The following is a 25,752-nucleotide window of genomic DNA, read 5'->3' on the forward strand; positions in this document are numbered from 1 at the left end:
CAGTAATGCCAGATACCTCCAAGAATCTTATATGGAATGTTAAAAAAATAGCTTTCATATTCTGGAATATTGTATCTTTTGTTAACTGCCAAATAATCTTGAATCGATTAACAAATGGATAAAAAAAATCAGCAAGATGCACTTTGTCTAATATCCCTTAATCAGTCGAATAAATTAACTCCGAAGTACTTGGTATTCATGGTTATGGTGTTGAAAGGACAAAAATGATACATCTACTAAGTTAATCAGTTTTGGCATTAACTAGTTATTTTGGCTGTACAGTTCTTGCATTTTTCCCACAATATATAAATTTAAAGCTTTCATTTAACATATTGTTAGTTTTCATAAAATTCCTGTGTATTTGTAATTTGTTAATTATAATTTTGTTGAAAACAATAACCTGCTAGAATACACTTTGTATGAGATCAGCATTATTTATTGAAAAATAATTTCCCATAGACTGGTCAAAAACAAATGCAAGATAACAAGTGAATATAATAAAAAAAATAATTTATTGAAATACTCTACGTAAGATATCTCAGTAATCAAATGTCGAATCGAAATAAAATTTCAGGGCCTTATACAAGCATATTGTAGCTTTCATTTTGTGCTTAGAGAACCCAAATCGGTTGACAGACGGCTGAGATATTTATTATGGTATCCTTGGTCAAAAATCTCAAAAAGTTAAACTGGATTACTCCCAAGTACTCTTTGAAAGATATCTCGGTAACCAAATGTCCAATCCTAATGAAAATGTATAGGGTTCTACTAGAATGTTGTAGCTTTTATTTGGTGCCAGGATAACCGAAATCGGTTGACAGACGGCTAAGATATTTATTATGATACTTTTGGTCAAAAATCTCAAAAGGTTTAGTTGTATAAATTCGAAGTACTCTTCGAAAGATATCTCTGTAACCAAATGTCCAATCGCAATAAAATTTCTGGACGATCTACTAGGATGCTGTAGCTTTCATTTGGTGCCAAGAGAACCCAAATCGATTGACAAACGGTCGAAATATTTATTATGATACACTTGGTCAAAAATCTTAAAAAGTTTAGAAGTATGACTCATAAGTACTCTTCGAGAGATATCTCGGTAACCAAACGTCCAATCGAAAAAAAATTCAATAGCGTTCTACTAGGATGTAGTAGCTTTCATTTGCTTCCAAGAGAACTCAAATCGGTTGACAGACGGCTGAGAAACGTGCGTGACTTTTTTTTGTAACGCACATACACACACACACACACATACACACATACACACATACACACACACACACACACATACAGACATTTGCTCAGTTCGTCGAGCTGAGTTCATTGGTATATGAGACTCGGCCCTCCGGGCCTCGGATCGAAAGTCGGTTTTTCGAGCGATATTTATACCCTTCTTATGGGTGTAAGAAGGGTAAAAAGTAAATAAACGAAAAACGAAGAGATCAATCTTTCGCCATTGCAATCACGTTGTAAAACAAAATTGTTTGCTAAGTTAGCTAGTGTAACAAAAATTAGTTTAATCGCTTTAACAACTGGCTTTCAGTTACAATTGAGTGAGGATATCGTCGGATAATGTTCAGTTCTTGGTTCAGTTGAATTCTCGTGAGTAGAAGTTAAAAAGAAAAATAACTAAGAGTTTGATGGAAATTGCTATGAAATGATTATGATTTCTTACCCATAGGACCAGTGGCTGATAAAAATCATCCCTATAAGATCGTGGTAAAATTGTCGTTTCGAAGAGCTAGACAGTAGAGCGATTCCAAGCAACAGCATCAAAATTTAGGACTTTTTTTAATTCATGATTTTCTATTGAGCTGAAACTTTGCACAGTTTTTCAGTTCCATCTAAATCACCATTTTTCGATATCATATCTCCATGTTGAGTCACGACTAACTTTTCAAAAGGGTGTATATGAAAATGGTTGAAAAATATTCAAAAAGCTGCACAGCAAAAACGGTTCGTTCGATTGTTATGATTTTTTCAGCAAAGTTAGATAACTAAATGGTGATTACTAAAAAAATATACACTGTAAAAAAATATATTTTTTTGCATTATAAAATATAATTTTTGTCACAAAAACTTAAATATCTCAAAACCCTATCTTTTTACCAACGTCATTTTTTTAGGGAAAATGGTACGTTATATTAGCTATCTACCATAAAAATTTGGTGATGGTAAACTAATAAACAAAAAAGTTATGACATTTCAAACATTTCACAATTTTTCACATTTAGTAGAAAAAAAAATTTTTACCGTGTAAATTATTTCGAGAATCACAGTTTGGTGCTGTTTTTTTTGTTAAGGGTCTTGCGGGAGTTAAACAAGTTGTTTTTACGATATTCAATATTTGTGTATTCATTTGTATTATGTATATTATATGTATAAATATTATATGTATTTATATTATATGTATATACATGTAATATATATACATATAATATATATACATATAATATATATATACATATAATATTTATACATATAAATGAATTCTCAAATTACACAACAATAATCATAGATTTGACACAATAGGGGTAAGAGAGGGCTAAGAGTTTTGGGTTTGGATTTTATTATGGGTTATGAGATCATGAAAACAGTTTTACTTAATTTTTATTTGATTTTATTTATTTTTTTACAATATCGAACACTTTGGCATTATTGTCAGAACAGTTTGAGTATAGTTTTGCTTTAATTTTATTTTCTGACAATGGAATGAAACAATGGAATTTTTGGGTTCCTTGGATCGTTTTCGCGTTATTATATTGCTCGCTGAGCTCTGAAGCCTTTATTTCGTACTCTTCCGTAGTAGTAAAACAAAATGATAATTTGGTTAAATCTTCTTCTTTTCTACGATTCGCCCATTCAAAAAGTTCTTTCGCAGTTTTAATTGGATGCTCACGTTCTTTGGCTAAACTTGCTCTTGTGGCCATGCGCTTTATTGTTCCTCCAATAGCATCACAAGGACCTTTGCCATGTGACGTAGCAAAAAAAATGCCATTCTGCATCAATTCCGTACATTGATTTAAATTGACATAGGCTCGAAAAATTCTTACGGTTTTTGTACTGCGACGCTGCTCCATCAGACATAAAATATATCTTTGTGACTTCTTTATGTTTATCAACGCGTAAAAAGTTAATCATTTTGGCAATGAACAAGTTTACGGATATTGAATCGTGCCTTACATCTTCGGAAATTACAATGAAACTAAAGTGTTCAATTTGCGAACTTCCATTAAAATAAATAACGAATGGATGAATTGTAGCTTGTTGCACGTTCCAGTGATGGGACTGAACTTCATCTTGCAATACAAAACTGTAATTTTCAGAAAAATCACAAATGACTAAAAATTCACCATTTTGTAACGTATTTTTCGTATTTTTTAAAAAGCTGGATTGCTCTGATGATGATTAACCTGGGCTTTGCTTTGCTTTGCTGGATTGCTCTGTTTTAATGAAATCGTGAGGGATTAAACTTTCTAATTTCAAGCAAAAATATGACACAAACTCATCTACAGGTTTTACAATTGTTTCTAGGTCACACCTATCCGTGGTTACCCATTGCTCAAATGATAACTGATCAATATATTTTTCTTCAAACTCACCGAATAAAGTGTTTTCCAATAATGAAGAATCTGGACAATCCGAACAAGATCGTAGATAGCAATTTGATGTTGTATTTTCACACAAAAGACTACCAGTTAACATTTTAATATCCTTTGTTAAATTTATTCTTTTCAAACTATGTAAAATAAGGTTAATATTCTCATGGGTTGTGCACACACAAACATTATGTGTTCCTGAATTGGAAAAAAGCTTGCATTGCCTTGGCCGAAGGCTTGCAAATGAGGAAAAACCTACTTTATTATTATTGTGAATTTCCTTGAAGCGTGTGTAAGCTTCTTTCAATGTCGTCATCATTAATCGTTTTTGGATTGCTTGACGCTTTCCATCTTGTTTTACTGATACATAATCTTTCTGGCCAGGCATAGCTCGACTTACTTCATCATCTTCAAAATATTGAACTACTATTTCTTTTGCCTCGTCTGTTAACGCATTACTAGACCTAGTATTTTTGGTTGAAAGACAGTTATTCTTAAATAGTTTTGCCTCTTTTACTGTATATCTATTGGTTTCGAACTCTCTGGCATCTTGAATAGACCACGAACTTGGCAGCATCGACAAAATCAATAATTTTTCTTTCCTTGTCGTGGCTGGATTCGAGAACCTTTCCTTCATATTCATAATTACCTCATCGTAGTCTGTATTTTCCACATCCTCAGGTCCTAATTTGAAGAGGTTTCTACGTACAGCTTCGTTTATTTCACGGTATTTTTTCTCTGGATAATAAACGTAGTCCATCTTCGTCCATTTAATCGGAGTCACTTTTATCCCAGCTATGCCCTCGTTAAAGCGTTCGATGTTTACCTTTTGAATACACTCATATTCCGATTGATTTGTTGAAACAGATGTCGCTGATGGTACGGTGGCAAGGCTCTCTGCACTTGGAACTTCTAGTAATTCCTCAGTTGTTGTCGTTTTCGAACTTCCTGCGCCCTGCTCTTCCGATGATATACAGATTGCTCGTTTGTCAACCTTTAAGACGGCAGGACGTGCAAATGCGTAAATTTGTATTCAATGTGGACATTGGAGCATAACATGTCGCTTTCAGTTTATCTATGGTGCTTTCGGTGAGATTTCGTAACTCTTTTGAGCACTTTTTTTCTGCAAACGGCCTACAACAGTTGAGAAAGCGACTACTCATGTTGTTCGTTAGATTTTAATAAACAAAATCACTTTCAAGTTTTTACTGACTAGTTTGGTGTCGTTTACTTGACTGAAGAAAACTTTTACTTTACAATCCTTAATAACCATAGCGGTAGTAATTTTTTGCTTTTTCGTGAGCATTGTCATGGTACCTATCATGCATTTGTTGTTGTTGAAGTTACTCGCTTCCTCCCGATATTTATGATTCTATTCTCTGATAGGTAAATTTTTGCAGGTAAACTAGACGTCTAGAGCATTGTCGTGGTATGCACCTATTATGTATTTGTTGGTGTTGCAGTTACTCGCTTTCTCTCCATCATAAAATCTATTATCTAAGAGGTAAGTTTTTTGCAGGTAAACTAGACGCATTCGTCTATATAAAACTTTTGTTTTGCAGCTTTTATCTTAAAAATAATATTACTTATGTTTCTTATTATCAACAGGTTTTAACCCTATTAACAGAATTTTTCGCCAGTCACGTACAATAAAAATATTGACACTATCAATACTTTTGATCACTACACTGGATCGCGTCTAAGTTTCTAATAGATGCTATAATAGTTATGAATAATTAAATAAAAATATCATGAAAATAACTTGTTTAATTCATGCGGTAGCCTTAACAATAAAATCAGCATCATAATGCGATTCTCTGAATAATGTACACGGTAAAAAAAACATATTTTTTTTACTAAATGTAAAAATTGTGAAATGTTTGAAATATCATAACTTTTTTGTTTATTAGTTTACCATCACCAAATTTTTATGGTAGATAGCTAATATAATGGACCGTTTTCCCTGAAAAAATCACGTTGGTAAAAAGATAGGGTTTTGAGATATTTGAGTTTGTGTGACAAAAATGATATTTTTTTAATGCAAAAAAAAAAAATTTTACAGTGTATATTTTCTTAGCAATCCCCATTAAGTTATCTAACTTTGCTGAAAAAATCATAACAATCGAACGAACCGTTTTTGCTGTACAGCTTTTTGAATATTTTTCAACCATTTTCACATACACCCTTTTGAAAAGTTAGACGTGACTCTATATGAAGATTTGATATCGAAAAATGGTGTTTTAGATGAAATTGAAAAACTGTGCAAAGTTTCAGATATTTTTGAAATGGTCGCTCAGGATCGACTTGCGTGCCTCCGTGGAATCCCTCAGTAAGTAAATACCGAGATAAATTTAAATTGAAAGATAGTCGTTGATTGGAATTATACCCAACAGCGTAAAACCGTCATATCCATCGGAGCAACATTAGGGTAGTTGTACCAGTGTTCGACATCTTAGAGAAGTGCCCAAAGAATTAAAGGAAACCACTTTATTGTGAGTAGACATAGGGTAATTGTTCCCATCGTTGCGGTAGTACCTATTGTTGCGGTAATGGCAATTGAGCACTTTTTCGACTGAAATGTTACCAAAAGGTATTTTTAATAGATGTATGGTGCTTAAATTACGAGATTGCACCATTTGTTTGCTTAAGATTTGCCCAAAAACCTATTTTAAAAAAATATTTTCATAAATGTGTTTGCTGCTGTGTTCCTATTGTTGCGGTAGTGTTCCTAATGTTGCGGTATCCCATATGATTTCAATGGGATACCGCAACAATAGGAACAAAATACCGCAACATTAGGAACACATACCGCAACATTAGGAACACAATGATCTTTCAGATAAAAACGAATAAAATGCTCATAACAACATCAAAGTGGCAATATTTCGTTATTTTCCCGTAGATTAAGGATGGATTTTATTATTTTCAATTCAATCCATGTAAAAAGTTTGCTTGGGGCGATACAATTGTGGTTTAAACATGAACCCAGCGCTTAACTCCTCCATGATCGGATCAATTACCCTAGTTAGGTTTTTGAAAATAGTTTATATTAATGAAAAATAAATAATATTATAGTTTGAGCGTTGCTACAAAAATCGTAAGCTGCTACTGAAATTTGGTTTCCCTTCGGGAACAGCGGCGGAAAACGAGTATCAGGAGATGACCTCAGAAGCACTGCTGGTCGAGCACGTCACCACCGCCCATGGTTAGTTTTGAAGATTCGCATACGGTGGATGTGATCACCAAACCGATGACAGTGGGATACTTCAACCGGAAAAGGCGGAAGTGGATGCTTTTTCTTTGCCAAATTAGGAAGACCATACGTTGACGGTTGATTTTAACTACGAGGGTCAGGAAGCCCACTCAACCGAGTTCGGTCAAAAGGCCGAATAAAAAGAAAATAATGAAGCATTTTTGTTATTCTTTCGGTCTCAATTTAAATAATAATTGATTTTTATTGTTTTTCTGCTGCCACCTTTTCCACCGCTCTTCGAATAGTCTTTCCGGATGTCAGCCCCATTCCCCTTTTATGAACCAATCTGTGGATCCGATCACTACCAAAAGTGTTGGGTAGACACTGGACAGTATATGTCATCACCTGGCACCGTTTCTACGACCAACCCGGAACCCATCGAGCTAGCAAATCATCTGTGAAGCGGTATTTTACTTTATCATTTGATATTGATAAGTAAATTTTGTAAGCAAAATGATTGATTATTTTCTAATGACATATGTACAAAGAAAGTAATATGAATTCGTTCGCCGTGTAATGTAGTAATATGAATATGGCCGTTCGCTCTTTAGTGATCTAGTTTCCGGAATATTCATTCGAAATTCCTTCTGGAAAATCTGCCAGGAAATGCTCGTTACATCCGAAACCGAATTAACTTCCTTTAGATTGGGTTTGAACGTGAACGTGTGAATGAAAATAAACAAACAAGAATTATTTCGTTGTCTTGCTTACGAGATTGCTAGATTAATAGTTTGCTTTAATGAGAAGGTAAAAAAAAGAGCGAATTAACATTTGAAGGCGCCGCTTCAGGCGAAATTCAGAGCCGGCGAATGTGCTGGGGGAGCGAATGGCGTCACAAATCGAACTGAATTTGTTCCTGACCTTGATATCTTAGAGTTAAATCTATGGTAAAACCAAATCCAATATAAGTGATCCGGTAGATTTGGAAAGTGCGCCAACGATCGAACTTAATCACGTGAGTGTCGAAATACCCCCTCCACAAACTGGTATCCGAATAAAATCTTGTATCTCATTATAGTGAATGGATGACGTGCGACTATGTTCAACACATTTTAACTTACGATTGAACGGAGTGATTATCTGTAAGATTTTGTAATTTATGTTATTAAATATTGTACTAATTTGTACATTTGTAGATCCTTCGAAAAAGGCTCAATACATGTAGACGAAACGTCAGGTGAAGAGCATAAATCCGTTTATGATTACGCGAAGACTGGAAACCGAAAATCCCCGTAACATATTGTCACGCTCATGATACAGGGCATCTGGGATCGCTCCTGGGAGGCAGGTCTCACCATCAAGACCACCATCGTTAGATTTAAACACGGTCAACCCTTCCAGCTTTGTTGAAAGCTTCCAATACCTTGGTAGTCAAATGGCTGCCGATGGTGACACCAAGATCGACATAGGTGCACGGATCAAGAAGGCGAGGCCCGCTTTTGCGAGTGGCCTCACAATTGGATCTTCAACGTGGAGCTCCATCGTCGATGTCATCAAAAGCCGATACCGACAGAAATTCGGGAGAGAAAGTGGAGGTGGGTCGTTCACACTCTACGCAGGGACGGGAACGAAATCTGAAAACAAGCTTTAGATTGGAATCCAGCAGGGCATCGCAGCCGAAGTAGACCTTAACTTAACACATGCTCATGGCGGCGCAGCCTCAACAACGAAATAAAGGAAGTCGACAGAAATTTGACCTGGCCACAGGTCAAGGAAATCGCTGGCAATCGCCCAGGATGGAAATCTTTTTATTCGGCCCTCTTCACCACCATGGGTGCTTAGGACTAAAAGTAAAGTAAGTCTACAAAGTGCTATCCTAGATCTTATTCCGTCGTCTACCACCTTAAACAAATGCGTTCAAAAGAAGTTATCATGCCGAATTCACCGACAGCCATGCGACAGTAAGCAGCGATGGACGTATGGAAAACTGCCCAAGGATTTAGAGAGAAATAATTAGTTTATTTTCATCCCCCTAGGGATTGCAAAACGTTTACGGACTCTTATGCCAACTCTTCAACATTGTCCTGGCAGGCGTAATACAACAAGTTATCCCGGTCGGTTGCGAACATATGTATTATATGTACCCAGAAAACTTGTCACGGTGGCAGAACTATTCGCCTATTTAAAACGCAAAGCAGCAAAGGTCGCACAGGGTGATGAGTTCTGCGGACGACCATGGCGTTCAGGAGAACGGTGTGAAGCAGCGAAGGATGTACCAATTGCGAATCTATTTTCCAAAAGCTGGCCATAGCCGGAAGCATACGGTGGGTAGGGCATGTAGCAATAATGCCGAACAACAACCCTGCAAAGTTGTTGTTCGCCACGCCACAGATCCTCATGGCATAAGAAATCATAGAGCAAAGCGGGCAAGATTGATGGAACGAGATCTGTTGAGCATTATTGGCGTCACCGAGAATGGAGAGTAGCAGCTGCATACTGAGTATTGTGTTGTGATAAAGTTGATTATCTGTTGTCGTTAATGCTAAGTGAACAAAATATATAGGGTAGCGAACCACTTGGGCAGCGGCCGGTATTTCGGGCACTCTTCGCTATAACTCAGAAAATTCCAAACCAATTGACTTGAAATTTTGAACACGGCTAGATACTATACGTATCTCATCGCGTTCCAAAAATTTTTTTCAGAATTGGCTGAGTTATCGCAGAAAAGTGCCCAAAATAGGACCCCTGCCGAGATGATTCCACTTCCCTATGTACATGCATTCACGAAATACTCACATATTCATGTGTACCGGCTCATTGAAACACCTGGAAATGAGAAAGAAAAGTACACTTTAATAAATATGTTCAACCTTGGGGCCGTTCATAAACCATGTAGACATTTTGGTCATCCAAGAACCGGATCCCTACACCCTTATCTTACCACGAAAGACGTCTGTCTATGAAAAACATTTAAAATTAGTATGGGTCGAAGATTTTCCGCGTCAACAAAAAAAAAGAGAATCATTATTCCTGCTCTGTTGGGTGAGGTGGCCAACACTCGTTTCTACAAATATGTATAATGCCCACGTTTTTAATTTCGATTCTTTCTGTGATGTTTTGTTGATTTTAATAGAAGTTATCAGAAAAAGATCAATATCCTAGGAAGATGATGCATTTACATGCATACAACATATGTAGATGACTTTGCTGACATTTAATAGCATCAGCATCGACCTAATTTCCCTTTGCATTGCTTATTTCATGTCAATTATCCTTTGCAGTTCATCTAGTTTCACAAATAGGGCAACGACACGCTATAAACTCCAGACCAATCGAATTAGGTATATGTATGTTCGTATGCAGAAACTTCGCCGCTTAAACACATGCAGTCAGCCAACAGTTTTCACCTTTCAGCTAAACTACTGACTGTCTTTCGGTCTCTTTTTAGCACGTCTAGATTCGCGTGTTCATGCAATTCTAAACAGCTCTTCGTACCACACCGCGCGCATTCATGTGTTCTCCTCTCCAAGTGTACAACTATCGTCTGCAAGCTACGTTCTCATAGGTATATAAACATAATGTCATTGCTCCAGTGCTTTCAACAACAATCCGTCCACGCCAACATACCTGAGGTTTATGGTTTTAACCTCTGCTGCGCTCCTTGCTCCTTCGATCCATTCACGTGCCCGCTGGGTGATTGACATGGTATGGAACATAAACACCTGCCTCGGAGAAGCTCACGTACCATTCCAGCTACAACCTAGATATGGAGGTACGTAGCTATACCACACTCTCCGGGCATTTCATTCATTTCCCGGGCGTGACGTATGTGTATAGTAGCGAGTATGTTATGACATTGAAATGTGGATCGATTTTTGTTTTGAATCGCTGCTCCAAGCGGAGCACCACACGCAAGCTCACACACGAATCCAGGCTGCACGATACCTACGATTTTTCCTTCATCAAAATACAGGTGGAATACATACCGGCATGCAGACGGACAAAGGAAGAAAAATGATGCTAGGGTTCCTCAGCTCGGAGAATCTCGTGTGTATTGTTAAGAAAAACGTTTTATCTCAATAAAAAAAGGAGCATAGAGTACAATACAGTATAAATAGCAGCGACAGTTTAGTAGATACACGCTCAAACCTAACCTGCAGAGTAGCTTCACCCAATATCGTCCACACATCCGAGGAGCATTGTGCTCTCCTAATCACTCCTTTGAGAGCAATAATCACAGACTTTGAAAGTGAATCAGCCTGATTTAATCAATTGAAGACAACAAACGTAAAAGACAAGCGTCAGACTAACTAGTTTCGCCGGAAAACCATGTTCTGTTTTTTTTTTTCTGTCGAAGCCTTTTTCTAGGATCTTATGAAATAAAAACAATATTACAATAAATACTTAACAGTCATCAGCTTGATACTTAGTGTTTAGTTACACGAAGAATATCGTTTTCTAAAATAAAAATGGTTTCCCTCCATTTATATGCACCCTACAGAACTCAAATGCATGTTATTCACAACTTTTAGGCATAATACACCCAAGAATGTGAAAGAAGGTGGATCAGCAGCAGATGTGTGTACGCTGATGGTTGATGTGCGCCCCAGTATAGCCTGTAAAATTAGTGCTCATGATTTTCCGACAAGTGATTTTTTACTACCGATTTCCACGAACACGTGTGGAAGCACAAAAACTGACTGTTTTCGCCGCAGCATATACGCCGGGTTACGTTCATGTTAGTCGCGTCTGCTCCATGTATGTGGCCCATCAAATGGTTGATGATGAGGATGAACCAAGGGGGAGGGGAAAGACTACATTTAGGAGCTTTCAAAGCCTTCACATTGGATCTTCATGTTCAGTCTGGCTTACAGTAGCGCAAAGACGAAAGACCAGGGACTAAATTATAAAAAGTCGCTGTTTTATAGGCTCCGAGGTTCTTTACACATTCTTTAAAAGATCCGGTTTTCTGTTTTTGATGTATGCGATGCAGGTAGAAAGTTACACACGAAAGCCAGAATTGTAATTGGAATTACGACAGTTTCAAACCGTATTAAGTTTTGAGTTACTGAACGTTCTACATGAGTATTGATTTCACTGTTCTGAGTGTTCTAAGAAATCCATTTTTTTTTGTTCAAATATGGAAAATAAAAACTACAAGGCACGTTGAAGGCTAGGTACTTTGCGTTTTCCAGATCCCATTGAGATCATTGAGCCTCTGCCCAGTAACTCAGGTTTTGGCCGGGCTGTGAACTACATCAAAGAAGATCGAGAAATCAACCTTCTTGCAAATTTTAATCGTTGACTGGCATAAAAGGGGGATTGCTTCTGCCTGCACGCCTGAGCGTCTGTTCTCTGGCTTGAAACAGCGTCTTTTTTCCTTCTAGAAGGTGACTTATCGACGTCCTTATACCCAGTGTTGGTAAAATCACACTCAAAGCTCACTCATGAACCGCTCCTGCGTGAGCAAACTCGCGCGCGATTCTGAATCATTTTCTCACGCGCGAGATTTTCATGCAAAATCTCGCTCTCACGAGTCAAGCGCCGAAATCTCGTTCGCTTGTAAAACGAACCCAAATCAATTTAAACGGCATTCAATGTTATTGTACGCTAGATTTGCTTTAGTTCTATCATATAATCCTAAAAACTTCGATGTAAATAATAAGAACACCAAGAAATAAAGCAATGAGTGAAATCACGAGTCAACTCATGCATGATTTTTCCGGCGATGAGTTTAGCGAGTCAAGAATCGCGCGTGATACAACTCAACCATGAGATTTGAGCATTTGAGTTTTTACCAACACTGCTTATACCAGGGAAGGACTCTAAGCTAAACTGTGCACTATGGTATTCCGGAAAGTATGGAATACACCCTGCAAACTAGTCGTATAAAAGAATTGCAATGGAGAGTCATCGATGAATCCCTCCTGATACTTGTCCAGAATTCTTCCAGAGATTCACCCAGAGTTCCTTCAGGGATTCGTCCAGAATCTCTTCTGGGTTTCGCTTAGAATCGCTCCAGGAATTTACCAAGGATCCCTGCAGATTTTCGTTCAGAATCTCTGCAGATATTCGTCCAGAATCCCTTCAAAAAATTTGTTCAGAATATCTCAGTGGTTTCGCTCAGAATCCCTCCAGGGATTCGTCCAGAATCCCTTCAGGGATTCGTCCAGAATCCCTTCAGGGATTCGTCCAGAATCCCTTCAGGGATTCGTCCAGAATCCCTCCAGGGATTCGTCCAGAATTCCTCCAGGAATTCGTCCAGAATCCCTCCAGGGATTCGTCCAGAATCCCTCCAGGGATTCGTCCAGAATCCCTCCAGGGATTTGTCCAGAATCCCTCCAGGGATTCGTCCAGAATCCCTCCAGGGATTCGTCCAGAATCCCTCCAGGGATTCGTCCAAAATCCCTCCAGGGATTTGTCCAGAATCCCTCCAGGGATTCGTCCAGAATCCCTCCAGGGATTCGTCCAGAATCCCTCCAGGGATTCGTCCAGAATCCCTCCAGGGATTCGTCCAGAATCCCTCCAGGGATTTGTCCAGAATCCCTCCAGGGATTCGTCCAGAATCCCTCCAGGGATTCGTCCAGAATCCCTCCAGGGATTCGTCCAGAATCCCTCCAGGGATTCGTCCAGAATCCCTCCAGGGATTCGTCCAGAATCCCTCCAGGGATTCGTCCAGAATCCCTCCAGGGATTCGTCCAGAATCCCTCCAGGGATTCGTCCAGAATCCCTCCAGGGATTCGTCCAGAATCCCTCCAGGGATTCGTCCAGAATCCCTCCAGGGATTCGTCCAGAATCCCTCCAGGGATTCGTCCAGAATCCCTCCAGGGATTCGTCCAGAATCCCTCCAGGGATTCGTCCAGAATCCCTCCAGGGATTCGTCCAGAATCCCTCCAGGGATTCGTCCAGAATCCCTCCAGGGATTCGTCCAGAATCCCTCCAGGGATTCGTCCAGAATCCCTCCAGGGATTCGTCCAGAATCCCTCCAGGGATTCGTCCAGAATCCCTCCAGGGATTCGTCCAGAATCCCTCCAGGGATTCGTCCAGAATCCCTCCAGGGATTCGTCCAGAATCCCTCCAGGGATTCGTCCAGAATCCCTCCAGGGATTCGTCCAGAATCCCTCCAGGGATTCGTCCAGAATCCCTCCAGGGATTCGTCCAGAATCCCTCCAGGGATTCGTCCAGAATCCCTCCAGGGATTCGTCCAGAATCCCTCCAGGGATTCGTCCAGAATCCCTCCAGGGATTCGTCCAGAATCCCTCCAGGGATTCGTCCAGAATCCCTCCAGGGATTCGTCCAGAATCCCTCCAGGGATTCGTCCAGAATCCCTCCAGGGATTCGTCCAGAATCCCTCCAGGGATTCGTCCAGAATCCCTCCAGGGATTCGTCCAGAATCCCTCCAGGGATTCGTCCAGAATCCCTCCCTAGATCCCACCAGGGATTCGTCCAGAATCCCTCCCTAGATCCCACCAGGGATTCGTCCAGAATCCCTCCAGGGATTCGTCCAGAATCCCTCCAGGGATTCGTCCAGAATCCCTCCAGGGATTCGTCCAGAATCCCTCCAGGGATTCGTCCAGAATCCCTCCAGGGATTCGTCCAGAATCCCTCCAGGGATTCGTCCAGAATCCCTCCAGGGATTCGTCCAGAATCCCTCCAGGGATTCGTCCAGAATCCCTCCAGGGATTCGTCCAGAATCCCTCCAGGGATTCGTCCAGAATCCCTCCAGGGATTCGTCCAGAATCCCTCCAGGGATTCGTCCAGAATCCCTACAGGGATTCGTCCAGAATCCCTCCAGGGATTCGTCCAGAATCCCTCCAGGGATTCGTCCAGAATCCCTCCAGGGATTCGTCCAGAATCCCTCCAGGGATTCGTCTAGAATCCCTCCAGGGATTCGTCCAGAATCCCTCCAGGGATTCGTCCAGAATCCCTCCAGGGATTCGTCCAGAATCCCTCCAGGGATTCGTCCAGAATCCCTCCAGGGATTCGTCCAGAATCCCTCCAGGGATTCGTCCAGAATCCCTCCAGGGATTCGTCCAGAATCCCTCCAGGGATTCGTCCAGAATCCCTCCAGGGATTCGTCCAGAATCCCTCCAGGGATTCGTCCAGAATCCCTCCAGGGATTCGTCCAGAATCCCTCCAGGGATTCGTCCAGAATCCCTCCAGGGATTCGTCCAGAATCCCTCCAGGGATTCGTCCAGAATCCCTCCAGGGATTCGTCCAGAATCCCTCCAGGGATTCGTCCAGAATCCCTCCAGGGATTCGTCCAGAATCCCTCCAGGGATTCGTCCAGAATCCCTCCAGGGATTCGTCCAGAATCCCTCCAGGGATTCGTCCAGAATCCCTCCAGGGATTCGTCCAGAATCCCTCCAGGGATTCGTCCAGAATCCCTCCAGGGATTCGTCCAGAATCCCTCCAGGGATTCGTCCAGAAACCGCCATCTTGGATTTTCCAGTCACTATGCATGGACTCTGCAAATCTTCCCCATACCAAATATACCCACCCATATTGCATGATTTTAAAGCCTAAACCTCCTTCCCAACTAACAGTCACTCATTCAACAGGCACCATTATGACGAAATAATTCAGCATAATGTTGAATAAAATTTGAATTATTTTCGCCTACAACCAATGTTTGGGTTTTGTTCACACAAATTTGTAGAAGTTATAAAGCATCATGTTGTGGACCAACTTAATTTTTTGTTGTTAAGAGCGTTTTACAAATATAGAGTAAAGCTTTTATCAAGCTTTGGCAAAAATGAAAATAAATAAAATACAAAAATGTTAAACTCTCAGGGCCTCCAGTTAGCCTAGTGGTTAAGCCTATGGATCGCCAATCTGGAGACGGAGGGTTCGATTCCCGTTCCGGTCGGGGAAATTTTCTTGACTCCCTAGGCATAGTGTATCATTGTACTTGCCTCACAATATACAAATTCATGCGATGGCAGGCAAAGAAAGCCCTTCAATTAATAACTGTGGAAGTGCTCAAAGAACACTAAGTTGAAGCGAGGCAGGCCAAGTCCCAGTGGGGACGTCGAGCCATAAAGAAGAAGAAGAAGTTGAACTCTCACGAGAGTAGTAATTATTCGCTATCATGTTATGAAATAAGAATTACATATTAAATTACCTTAATTAGGTTTAGAACTCGAGACCTGTCGATTGCCAGCTGCATGCCTTCCTATCTGCGCCATCCTAGAGATGGTGAGATGCAGCACCCAATGCAAAACATAATCTTCTCATGACTCAATAATGATCACTCCTGAACTTGTGTTCAGCAATGGTGAATTAGCATAGCACGTGGTAATCAACTGAACAACGCCTTGTAGTTCAACAGCTGTTCAGCCCAAAACACGTGTTTTCCATTCTGATTTCGCTGTCAGTTTTTTTAATGCACGGTGAGAGAACTTGTATCGAATGTGGCCAAAAAGTGTTGGTCCTTATTGAAGATATTGAAGAAACATGTTTCCAGACGTACTAATTGCGAAATGAATATGTTCTTATTTTTATTATTAAATATCGATCTTTATACATGTATGGCAATATGTGGTGCGGTATGGTCTTGGATGTGGTGCATTAACAACATCTGTTCAGTTAATCTAATCATACTCAGTCGAAGATTCGTGAAGCAATTTTTTTATTTGTGTTTTTGTCGTGGAATCTTGATATTATGTTCAACAAATAGTGCATTTAAGGATGTTTAGGGATACTTGGAATGTGTCGACTTCTTAATGCTGTTTGATTATCTAGGTGACTGTGGGAAAAATAGTCAGTAAACACGACAGCACTAAAGTGTCAAATGCATCGATCCAAGCGTCTCGTGCAATCAAACTGCTGCGGAAGATAAAAAAAATATAATTATCAAGGTACAAGATATCTTGTTACAGACTAATAATTATAAATAAATGCCTCATTTTTATGTTGATTACATCTCTTGGCACTCAATGCTGAGCTACATAATTCTATTCTATTTTATGTGATGTGTTATAAGTTCTTTAATAACTTGGTTATCTAAAAAGTTTTAGCCATGATTTATCCCATTATCCGAATAAAGTTCCGAGTCAAACTATGACGGGTTGCAGGCGTTTATACGACAAGTGAAAAGCACATTGTACAGGTACATATGCTTATCGATACATCAGCTTAATAAGATGCAGACAAATGTTTTGTTGATTTTTTTTTTGTAAAGGAATCAATGCTTGTCGAATAAATTTCTTGTTAAACTTTTGAAAAGTGTTTTACTTTATCATTGTCAATACCGATAAGGAAAGTTGAACATTGACTACTTTCTCAATGGAAAAAATCATCTAATTAGAAATGTGTAGAGCAAAATTTTTGTTCAGCTATCATTTCCATTATCAAGCAACAATTCAGCAAGCTTGCTTATTTGTGACTTGCAATTGTTAGTTGAGTTGACATAGCCACCATATTGTGTTATGAGTCGCTGTTTTGGGTTTTGGGCCGCCATCTTAAATTTTGGACTGGTGTCATGGATTTTCTAGTCTCAATTGATGAACTTCGCAAATAATTTTTCAATCATGCTAGTAGAAACAAAAATCGGCGCAATTTGATGTGTCGCATGACGGGGTTTGGTTTAAGTTTTTTCTATATGGGCAGTTCCACCGGTGCTGGTCCGGACCACTGAAATGACCATTACTCAAGAACGCCTCGAGTTTTTAATAGCAAACAATGTGGTGGTTCGATTCGAGTTAAAATCCGTAAACTTGCCTTAAAAGTGAGTGACCTTTTTGTACACAGGCATACATACACACATACCGACATTTGCTCAATGTGTCGAACTGAGTTGATTGGTATATGTGGCTTGACTCAGCGAGCTTTTTACCGAAAATTCGTTTTTTATAGCCTTTGGTGCACGAAAAAGGCAAAAAAGGAGTTTTTATGTATTCTCCCAGGCATTTATGCAGGAAATCCTCCAGCAAAGATTTTATAAATTGCATCAGTAATTTTAAAAGAGAAAACTTTAAAGAGTTTCGTATAGGAATTCTCAAAGGTATCACCACAAGTTTTTAAGGGACTAATATGGACAATTCTTCAGGGATTTCGTTAGCGATTCCGTCAGCGATTATTCCAAGTACTCTTACAGTATTTTTTTTTTAATTTTCTGGAAGAATACTTAAAATAACCCCTGGAATATGTCTGAAATTATTCCTGCAGATATCTCCTAAGTAATTCCAGGAAATATTTCTGATAAAACCACAGGTGCAATTTCTAAATATAAACTTAGTAGATGTTTCTGCAGAAATCCGTGAAGGAATTTATCAAGAAATTCTTTGCAAAACTTTTGGAAGAATTTCCGAAGGAATCACTGTGGGATTCCCAACAAAATATTTATAGGAATTTCTAAAAAAAAAAACTCCATGGCGATGGCAGTACTCTTTGAATCTCAGAAGAAAATCGTAAAATTCTGAAAAGGTCTCTGGAGTTAGTTTTGAAGAAATCTTTGTAGAAATACCAGGAAGTACTCCTCAATGCAATGATAGTTCAGGTATATTCTTGTAGGAATCCCAGGAGGAATTTTTGAGAACTTTTTGAAAAAATACCTTGAGAAACTCCTTGTCGAACCTTTGGTGGAGACATTGCTGGAGGATCTGAAATAGGAAATTGTGAAGGTTGTTGTATATTTATTTAATCCTTACCGCCTGAGGCGGCCTTCGATTTTGGATAAACTTTAAACTAAAATTACTTATCTGTAAATTGCTCCTTCCTTTGATATTTGTCCATTTTTTCTGTACTTGTTCACATGCTTCTTTCTTCATATTAGTCATTTTTTCCTTCTGCTTCATACAGGGTCCGTTGTTTTCTTTGTATTTACTTTTTTGGTACTCGTTAAACTTTCTTTAAACACTTCCTTTTTCTTTCTACTTCGCTATTTGGTCTTCCCTTCCAAATCTTCTTCCTTCTTTCCTCCTCCTACTTCTTTCCTCCTTCTTCTTCTGTTCTCCTTCCTCCTGCTCATCTTTTCCTTTTTTCTTCTTCTTATTCTTTTCCCCTTCCTACTTTTTTGCTTTTACTATCTCGATGGTTGTTCCGTTGTTGACTTCTCATTCTTGTCTCTTTTGGTTTCGTCCAGACAGTATGATTTTGATCAGTGAGACGTGTACCGATAAGGAAGAGGCGAGGAACTTGACGTCCTCCTTCACACGGCCACCCTCGTGTCGTAAAAAGCGTATACCAGCGAAACGTGTACCAATAAGGGCGTAGCGACGAACATGACTTCTACGGCCGCACGGCCACCCTCGTGGTGTCGGTTGATCGTTCTTGGTTTCCTTATAGCTTCTTTCTTCTTTTTCAATCACTGTTCCCTATTTGCTGCGAGGTAACTTCACATTATGCTGCATCGATAACTGTTTCTTCCTCGTTGGACTTTCTCATCTTCTTTCTTCATTCTTCTTTCTTAAATCTTCTTTATTCCTTCTTATTTAACAAATGTGTTATTCTCCTTCTTCTCTTCTTGCTTTTCCATAATCTCTGTCTCATTTTTCAGTTTCCGTTTTCTCGATCCCAAAAAAAAACCCAGATTAATCCACCTAGCGGTGATAGTGCCTTTCTCGTAGAATACGTTCTCTAGCTCCTGCAACATAGAAGCTTGAACTTGTAATAGTTATAGCAATTAGATTCTTTAAGGGTATTAAAAAATATACAGTAAAATGGGGTATCTTCAATAGTTTTTTAGCAAATTTTCTTAATATTTTCCCATGTAACAGTATTTCCAATAATAACATACACATTTTCAATAATTTTTGTTCGGTGCAAAACCATCTGTCAAAGTAAGCTTCGATTGTGAATATAGGAAAGTGTGTGCACTGCTTTCGTAAGCTCTGTTAAAGTGAGCTTTAGTGATTTTCAAGTACGAAATGGTATCGCCACCAGAGCAATGGTAAAATTTGAGTTCCTAATGTGGAAACTAATGTGATTGCAGCTAATTAATGCTAATTTCAGACAAAATTTAAGTGACTCATTATTGTTGCGTGAAAAACACACAATTATGGGTGACTTTTTGTGCAGCATATATGTAATTGAGAGTTCTGCGTACATAGACATTGGGTAAGTGTACCAATTATGGCTATAGTACCATTTATTCGCTATAGTTGATTTTCACCCTTTAACGATATATATCAACAATAAAAAAATGTTAACAACAGATCGCGTTCACAAAAGATGATTGCATTCATTTAAAGTCCACATTTTGCTCAAATTATGGTAGAAATAAATAATTTTCCTTAAAATTTTGGCTTCCTTGCACCCTTTTTCGCCATAGTGTACCAGTTATGGCTAATCCCATAAGAAATGCATGCAAATAGTGCGAATAGGAACCGAAGTTATAAAATGTAGCCATAACTGGGACATCTTTTAACATATTGGTGAAATTCGTTGGTCTTCTCGTTATTTTTGTACAAATAGTTTTCCTTAGGTAGTGCCATAATTGGTACAGGCACCCTTGCATACTTTTAGGCGTTTATCGGTGGTGTGGGTGGATGGAGATTTGGTCCCAATTTTGAAAAATTGATTTCAAATTATGAAAACACGCTTCGTTAAGAGATTTGAGACCAGCTTTAGATTCTACTATAGTTGATCTAACGAGAATAAGTGATCATTTATTAATAAAATAGAGACAAAATAGACAAAACTTGAGTAACTCATAATAGACAACAAGTTGACCCATAATTGTTACACAGCCAATATTGGCCCATTATTGTAGTTTTCATTATTCATCAACTTTTTAGTAATTTTCATCACTTAAAGTGAGTTTTACAAGAGGATTTGTATATAAAACAATAAAAAGGAGTTTTAATGATAAGAATTTAAAATAAAAATAATGTAAGTGTTGAGTGTAACTTTATGAATCAATTTTGAAAAAATGAACTATCCCATCCATATCCGAAAGCTCGAAAATCGTTACCATCATCTATATATACACTGTGGTGCATAATTGATCGGACAAACGCCGATTTTCATACAAAATGGCCAAGTTTAAGATGCTGTAACTATGGTTTGCTTTGTTGGATTGAGCTCAATTTTTGACACGGATATGCTGAATATGCGAAATATGCTGAATTTTATGTAAACAAAGTATAAAATGTTTTCGTTCACAGGTCTGGGCGTGGCAAGGCGTTGAAAAAATTGCAAAAGTGATCGGACAGCGGCACGCGTGTAAATCAAAGGGGTACCGCTGTCCGATCACTTTTGCAATATTTTCAACGCATTGCCACGCCCAGACCTGTGAACGAAAACATTTTATACTTTGTATACACAAAATTCAGCATATTTGTAGTTCCGTGTCAAAAATTGAGCTCAATCCATCAAAGCAAACCATAGTTACAGCATCTTAAACTTGGCCATTTTGTATGAAAATCGGCGTTTGTCCGATCAATTATGCACCACAATGTATATATATATAAATGAGTTCGAAGTCCCTTTGAGGCAACAAAACTCACGAACGGGTGAACCGATCAGTATGACTCTTGCACGGTTCGATTCGTATTCATGGTAGGGTAAGAAACTTTGAACTAGTCAAATTGTAATCTTAATTTGAACCATTTCAAAATTCATTAAAACGACGTACTTTTCAGGCAAATATTGTCCCAAAAAAGATGTTAAACAGCTTTCCGTAATATAACCTGATAACATGGACTTTAAAAGCATTGAAAAAATCGTTTTTGTCATGGAAAACAGGCAATTAAAAAATCACTGTGATTTCACCCATTCCCCCCAAAAGAAAGCACATTTTCGGTGCACTCGTACAGCTCGTGCATTGTATCACACGCAATATGTGAACACGTCAAATGAAAGCTTATTTATCGTAGAATCGACCAACCGAATAATATTCCGCATTATTTGTCATAAAATTATCAAATTTAAGTGATTCTTACTTGGGGATGTTATCTTAAGTTGAACCATTTGTAATCTAAATTTGAACTACACTCAGCGAAAAAAACTAGCGAAATTCATCGAAATACCTTATGAAAATTTGCTATAACTAATTCTTATGGATGACATAAGAATACCTTATGAAAATTGATCGTGCTTGCTATGACAAATTTCATAAGATAGACTTATGAAAAGAACAAAAAAATCTTAAAATTATGCAGACTGGATTCGATCCATGAACGTCGGGATCACCGAGCCCGTGTTTTAACCACACGGCTACCGACGCTTGAGAAAACCATGATGCTAAACATGAATAAAAGCCAAGCTGTGAGACGATTTTACGTCATAGAGTGACCTTATGAAATTCATCCGAATCATTATGAATTATTTAAAGGCTGTTTCATAAGTTGGGCCTTATGAAAATCTTAAGGTTATTTGGCTGAGTGTAGTAAACGGGGATGAGCTTCTAGTGTTGGCCTGTAGATTGCGCTAGTGGTTGCTTTGTTTACTCTTGGGGGATGAAAAAATCCAAATTTAGTTTCCAAATTCCTAAAGAATTTCGAACATTCTGAGTTGAGATTCCACTGCCTAATGAAAAATAGGTATGAGAATAAGCAAATTCATGTGATTTTTCATTGTTTAGCATGGAATTGGCTGTTTTGTGAGAGGCTCGAGCTGCTGCTGCCAGTAGTTCAAATTAAGATTAAAATTGGTTCAAATTATGATTACGATGGTTCAAATTAAGATTAAAATCATTGTTGATGAAAAATCAAATATTTTAATGAAATTCGGTGCAAATACAAACTTTTTACCATTTAACAGAAAGCTTATACCCGTGGCTTTCATGTACATACGATTTTGCCGTAGTAAATTATTTCCATGGGGGAGAAAAAATCACTTAAAATTTGCACTGCTTCAGAAAGCCGCAATTTGGTTCAAATTTTGATTACCTACCCTAGCTGTGTTTATAAATATTAAAAATTACGAAAATCAACTAAGAAAGCATGATAAAATACTGATTTTTTATGAACTGGGAAGAAAATCAACATGATCGAAATGAAACCAATCTACACGCTAACCTGAAACTACCCATCGACTGGGTCGATTCGACCCGGATTTTCATGTTGTTAGCAGTTGTCATAATCCGGGTAACCCGAAAACCCAGATTCGTTGAATTTGGGTAAAGATCTGGGTAATCGGCACTTTGTCACTTTTCAGCTTGAGAATATGGCAGCGGTCAGGAGAACGCTGAAAACTATGAATGTTTTCGCGAAAAATATGCCGATAAATGACGGGAAAACAGTGGAATTATTCCGGGGAACTGTTTTCCAGCATCAGGTAAGTGAACAGCACATGGAAATTAAGAGCTTTTTATTTAAAATCTAAATTGAAAATAAATTAACAAAATCAAGGCCCCGGAGGAGCTGGGTATCGTTTACCCAGATTTTGCCACCAACATCGGTAACCCAGATTTGAGTAAAGGTGCCTTTACTCAGTTTAGAGTAACTGCAGTTTTGCTCAGTCTGGGTCGCTTTGACACCAATCTGGGTAACTGAGGGTTAGCGTGTGGTCCGATACTGTTTTCCTGCTAACCGTTCATCAGGTTACCGAAAATGCCGCTGTTTGGTGTGTCTTATGAATGAGCTATGTTCAATTTTACATTTGGCCACTTCCGGCGGGACACCCAGAACAGGTTCCGGAACACTACCAGTTTTTATATGGTCTGATACTGTTTTCCTGCTAACCGGTCATCAGGTTATCGAAAATGCCGCTGTTTGATGTGTCGCATGCACGGCTTTGGTTCTCTTTTATATTTGGCCACTTCCGGCGGGACATCTGGAACCGGTTCCGGAACACTACTGGTTCTGATATGGTCTGAGACTATTTTCCTGCTCACCGTTCATCAGGTTATCCAAAATGCCGTGATTTGATGTGTCGCATGCATGGGTTTGTTGCATTTTCATGTATGACCACTTCCAGGGGTACCGGTCCGGAACACCTAAATGGCCATAACTCCGGAACGGCTGGACCGATCTGAACCATTTTCAATTGGAAACAATGGGACCAGATGCCGCGTCGAATGAACCATCGGTCATTAAAATCGGTTGAGGTTTACTGCCAAAAAGTGATGTGAGTTTATTTGTACACACACATACACACACATACATACATACACACACACAGACATCACCTCAGCTCGTCGAGCTGAGTCGATTGGTATATAACACTTGACCCCTCCGGAGGCTCTATCAAATTTTTGTTTTTGGAGTGAACATATATAGCCTTTCGGTACACCTTGGTGTACGAGAAAGGCAAAAAAACCACGTGGTTTATGGACAGCCCCTTATGTGTCAGTTATTCATTCCTGCTCGGGTTCTGCTACTTGTACGCCTCCATCAAATTACGGTTCCGGTTTTGTCTGTATCCTCCAGCGAGACGTGTACCTATAAGGGCGTAGCAACGAACATGACTTCTACGACCTCGGGGAATTTCAGTTTCATATGTGCTCAAGCAGTTTTTTTTCAAAACTTCCTCAAATTTAGTTTCTGGAAAAAAAACTTGAATTTTTGTACCGTCTTACCCCTCTGGTTCGACACGCTTTAATACGACACTTTTTAATTCGTACCCCGCTTATACGACACATGTCGAATTAAAAAGTGTTCAAATGTCACAGCGATGTACACTGTAAATGCAAAAAAGGTTTGATATTGCGCTTATACTCGCACCCGCAGCAACTCCTCTTGCAGTCGCAAATTTCGGAGGTTCTGAGTTGGTGCTATTCAACACCCAAACCGCCTGGAGACCAACCGGAATGAACTGAGGATGGCAACAATCGTAGAAAGAACGAGCTTTTCATTCGCGCCACCGCAATATTTAATAAAATTATGTTTCATAACAAATCCGGAAATCAAAACAAAAACAAAAATAGAGTTGCCAAATTTCAATGAGCATGGTGGTGTAGGGTGACCAGTTTGTCGAATTAAAAGTTTACCCCGGTTATACGACAACAGTCGGTGTCGTATTAGCGGGGTAATACGGTATTAATTTCACAAAAAAAATCTGATGGAATCACTAAATGATTTCTGATTCATGGAGAAATTTTTGATTCAAGATGCATTCCGTTGAAGATTATCTAAAATCATCTTTCATGATATTTCACAGGTGTAACAAGTGAAATATCTGTATTAGTCCCCATAAAAAACTTAGGAAATCCCGTAAAAATTACGAATGAACGTTAGAAAGATTTTTTAAGAGCCAGTAGAAGAACTTCTAGTAGAATTTGTGGAGTAATCCTTGAGTAAGTAAAGGAAGACATCCGGGACAAGTTTCTGAAAGAATCCCTTAAACATTTCTTCTATGAGGAGAAATTCCAGGAAGAATTCTCATTATCACAGAGTTTTTCTGCACGTGTGAGTACACTAGAAATAAGAAATCTCATCATAATATTTTGCCTTTCTCGTACACCAAGGTGTACCGAAAGGCTATATGTTTACTCCAAAAACGAAAATTTGATAGAGGCTCCGGAGGGGTCAAGTCTTATATACCAATCGACTCAGCTCGACGAATTGAGGTGATGTCTGTGTGTGTGTATGTGTGTGTGTGTGTGTATGTGTGTGTGTGTGTGTGTGTGTATGTGTGTGTACAAAAAAAACTCACATCACTTTTTGGCAGTAAACCTCAACCGATTTTATTGACCGACGGTTCATTCGACGCGGAATCTGGTCCCATTGTTTCCTATTGAAAATGGTTCAGATCGGTCCAGCCGTTCCGGAGTTATGGCCATTTAGGTGTTCCGGACCGGTACCCCAAGAAGGGGCCAGATATGAAAACGCTACAAACCCATCCATGCGGCACATCTAACTACGGCATTTTCGATAACTTGATGAATGGTAAGCAGTAAAATAGTCTCAGACCATATCAGAACCGGTAGTTTCCCGGAACCGGTTCCGGGTGTCCCACCGGAAGTGACCAAACATAAAAGTGAACTAAACCCATGCATGCGACATATCAAACCGCGGCTTTTTCGATAACCTGGTGAACAGTAAGCAGGAAAACATTCTCAGACCATATCGGAACCGG

General features: G+C 39.0%; 1 protein-coding gene and 1 long non-coding RNA gene across 7 annotated transcripts in view; one reads left to right on the forward strand and one right to left on the reverse strand.

Annotated features, from left to right (window-relative positions):
* Window positions 1–22,934, forward strand: part of LOC134285220 (uncharacterized) — a 250,024-nt gene extending 227,090 nt beyond the window's left edge. Inside the window, exon 2 of the long non-coding RNA XR_009996230.1 lies at window positions 22,418–22,934. This is a non-coding gene — a long non-coding RNA (uncharacterized LOC134285220). The remainder of the gene's footprint in view (window positions 1–22,417) is intronic.
* LOC109412957 (irregular chiasm C-roughest protein) overlaps window positions 1–25,752 on the reverse strand; it is a 581,003-nt gene that overhangs the window by 217,796 nt on the left and 337,455 nt on the right. For all 6 annotated transcript variants that reach the window (XM_029861871.2, XM_062845619.1, XM_062845615.1 and 3 more), the window contains one exon: window positions 9,586–9,615. The gene's annotated coding sequence lies outside the window, so the exon portion shown is untranslated. The remainder of the gene's footprint in view (window positions 1–9,585; window positions 9,616–25,752) is intronic.

This window comes from Aedes albopictus, chromosome 1 (genome assembly GCF_035046485.1).
Source record: "Aedes albopictus strain Foshan chromosome 1, AalbF5, whole genome shotgun sequence".
In the NCBI taxonomy this organism is placed as follows: domain Eukaryota; kingdom Metazoa; phylum Arthropoda; class Insecta; order Diptera; family Culicidae; genus Aedes; species Aedes albopictus.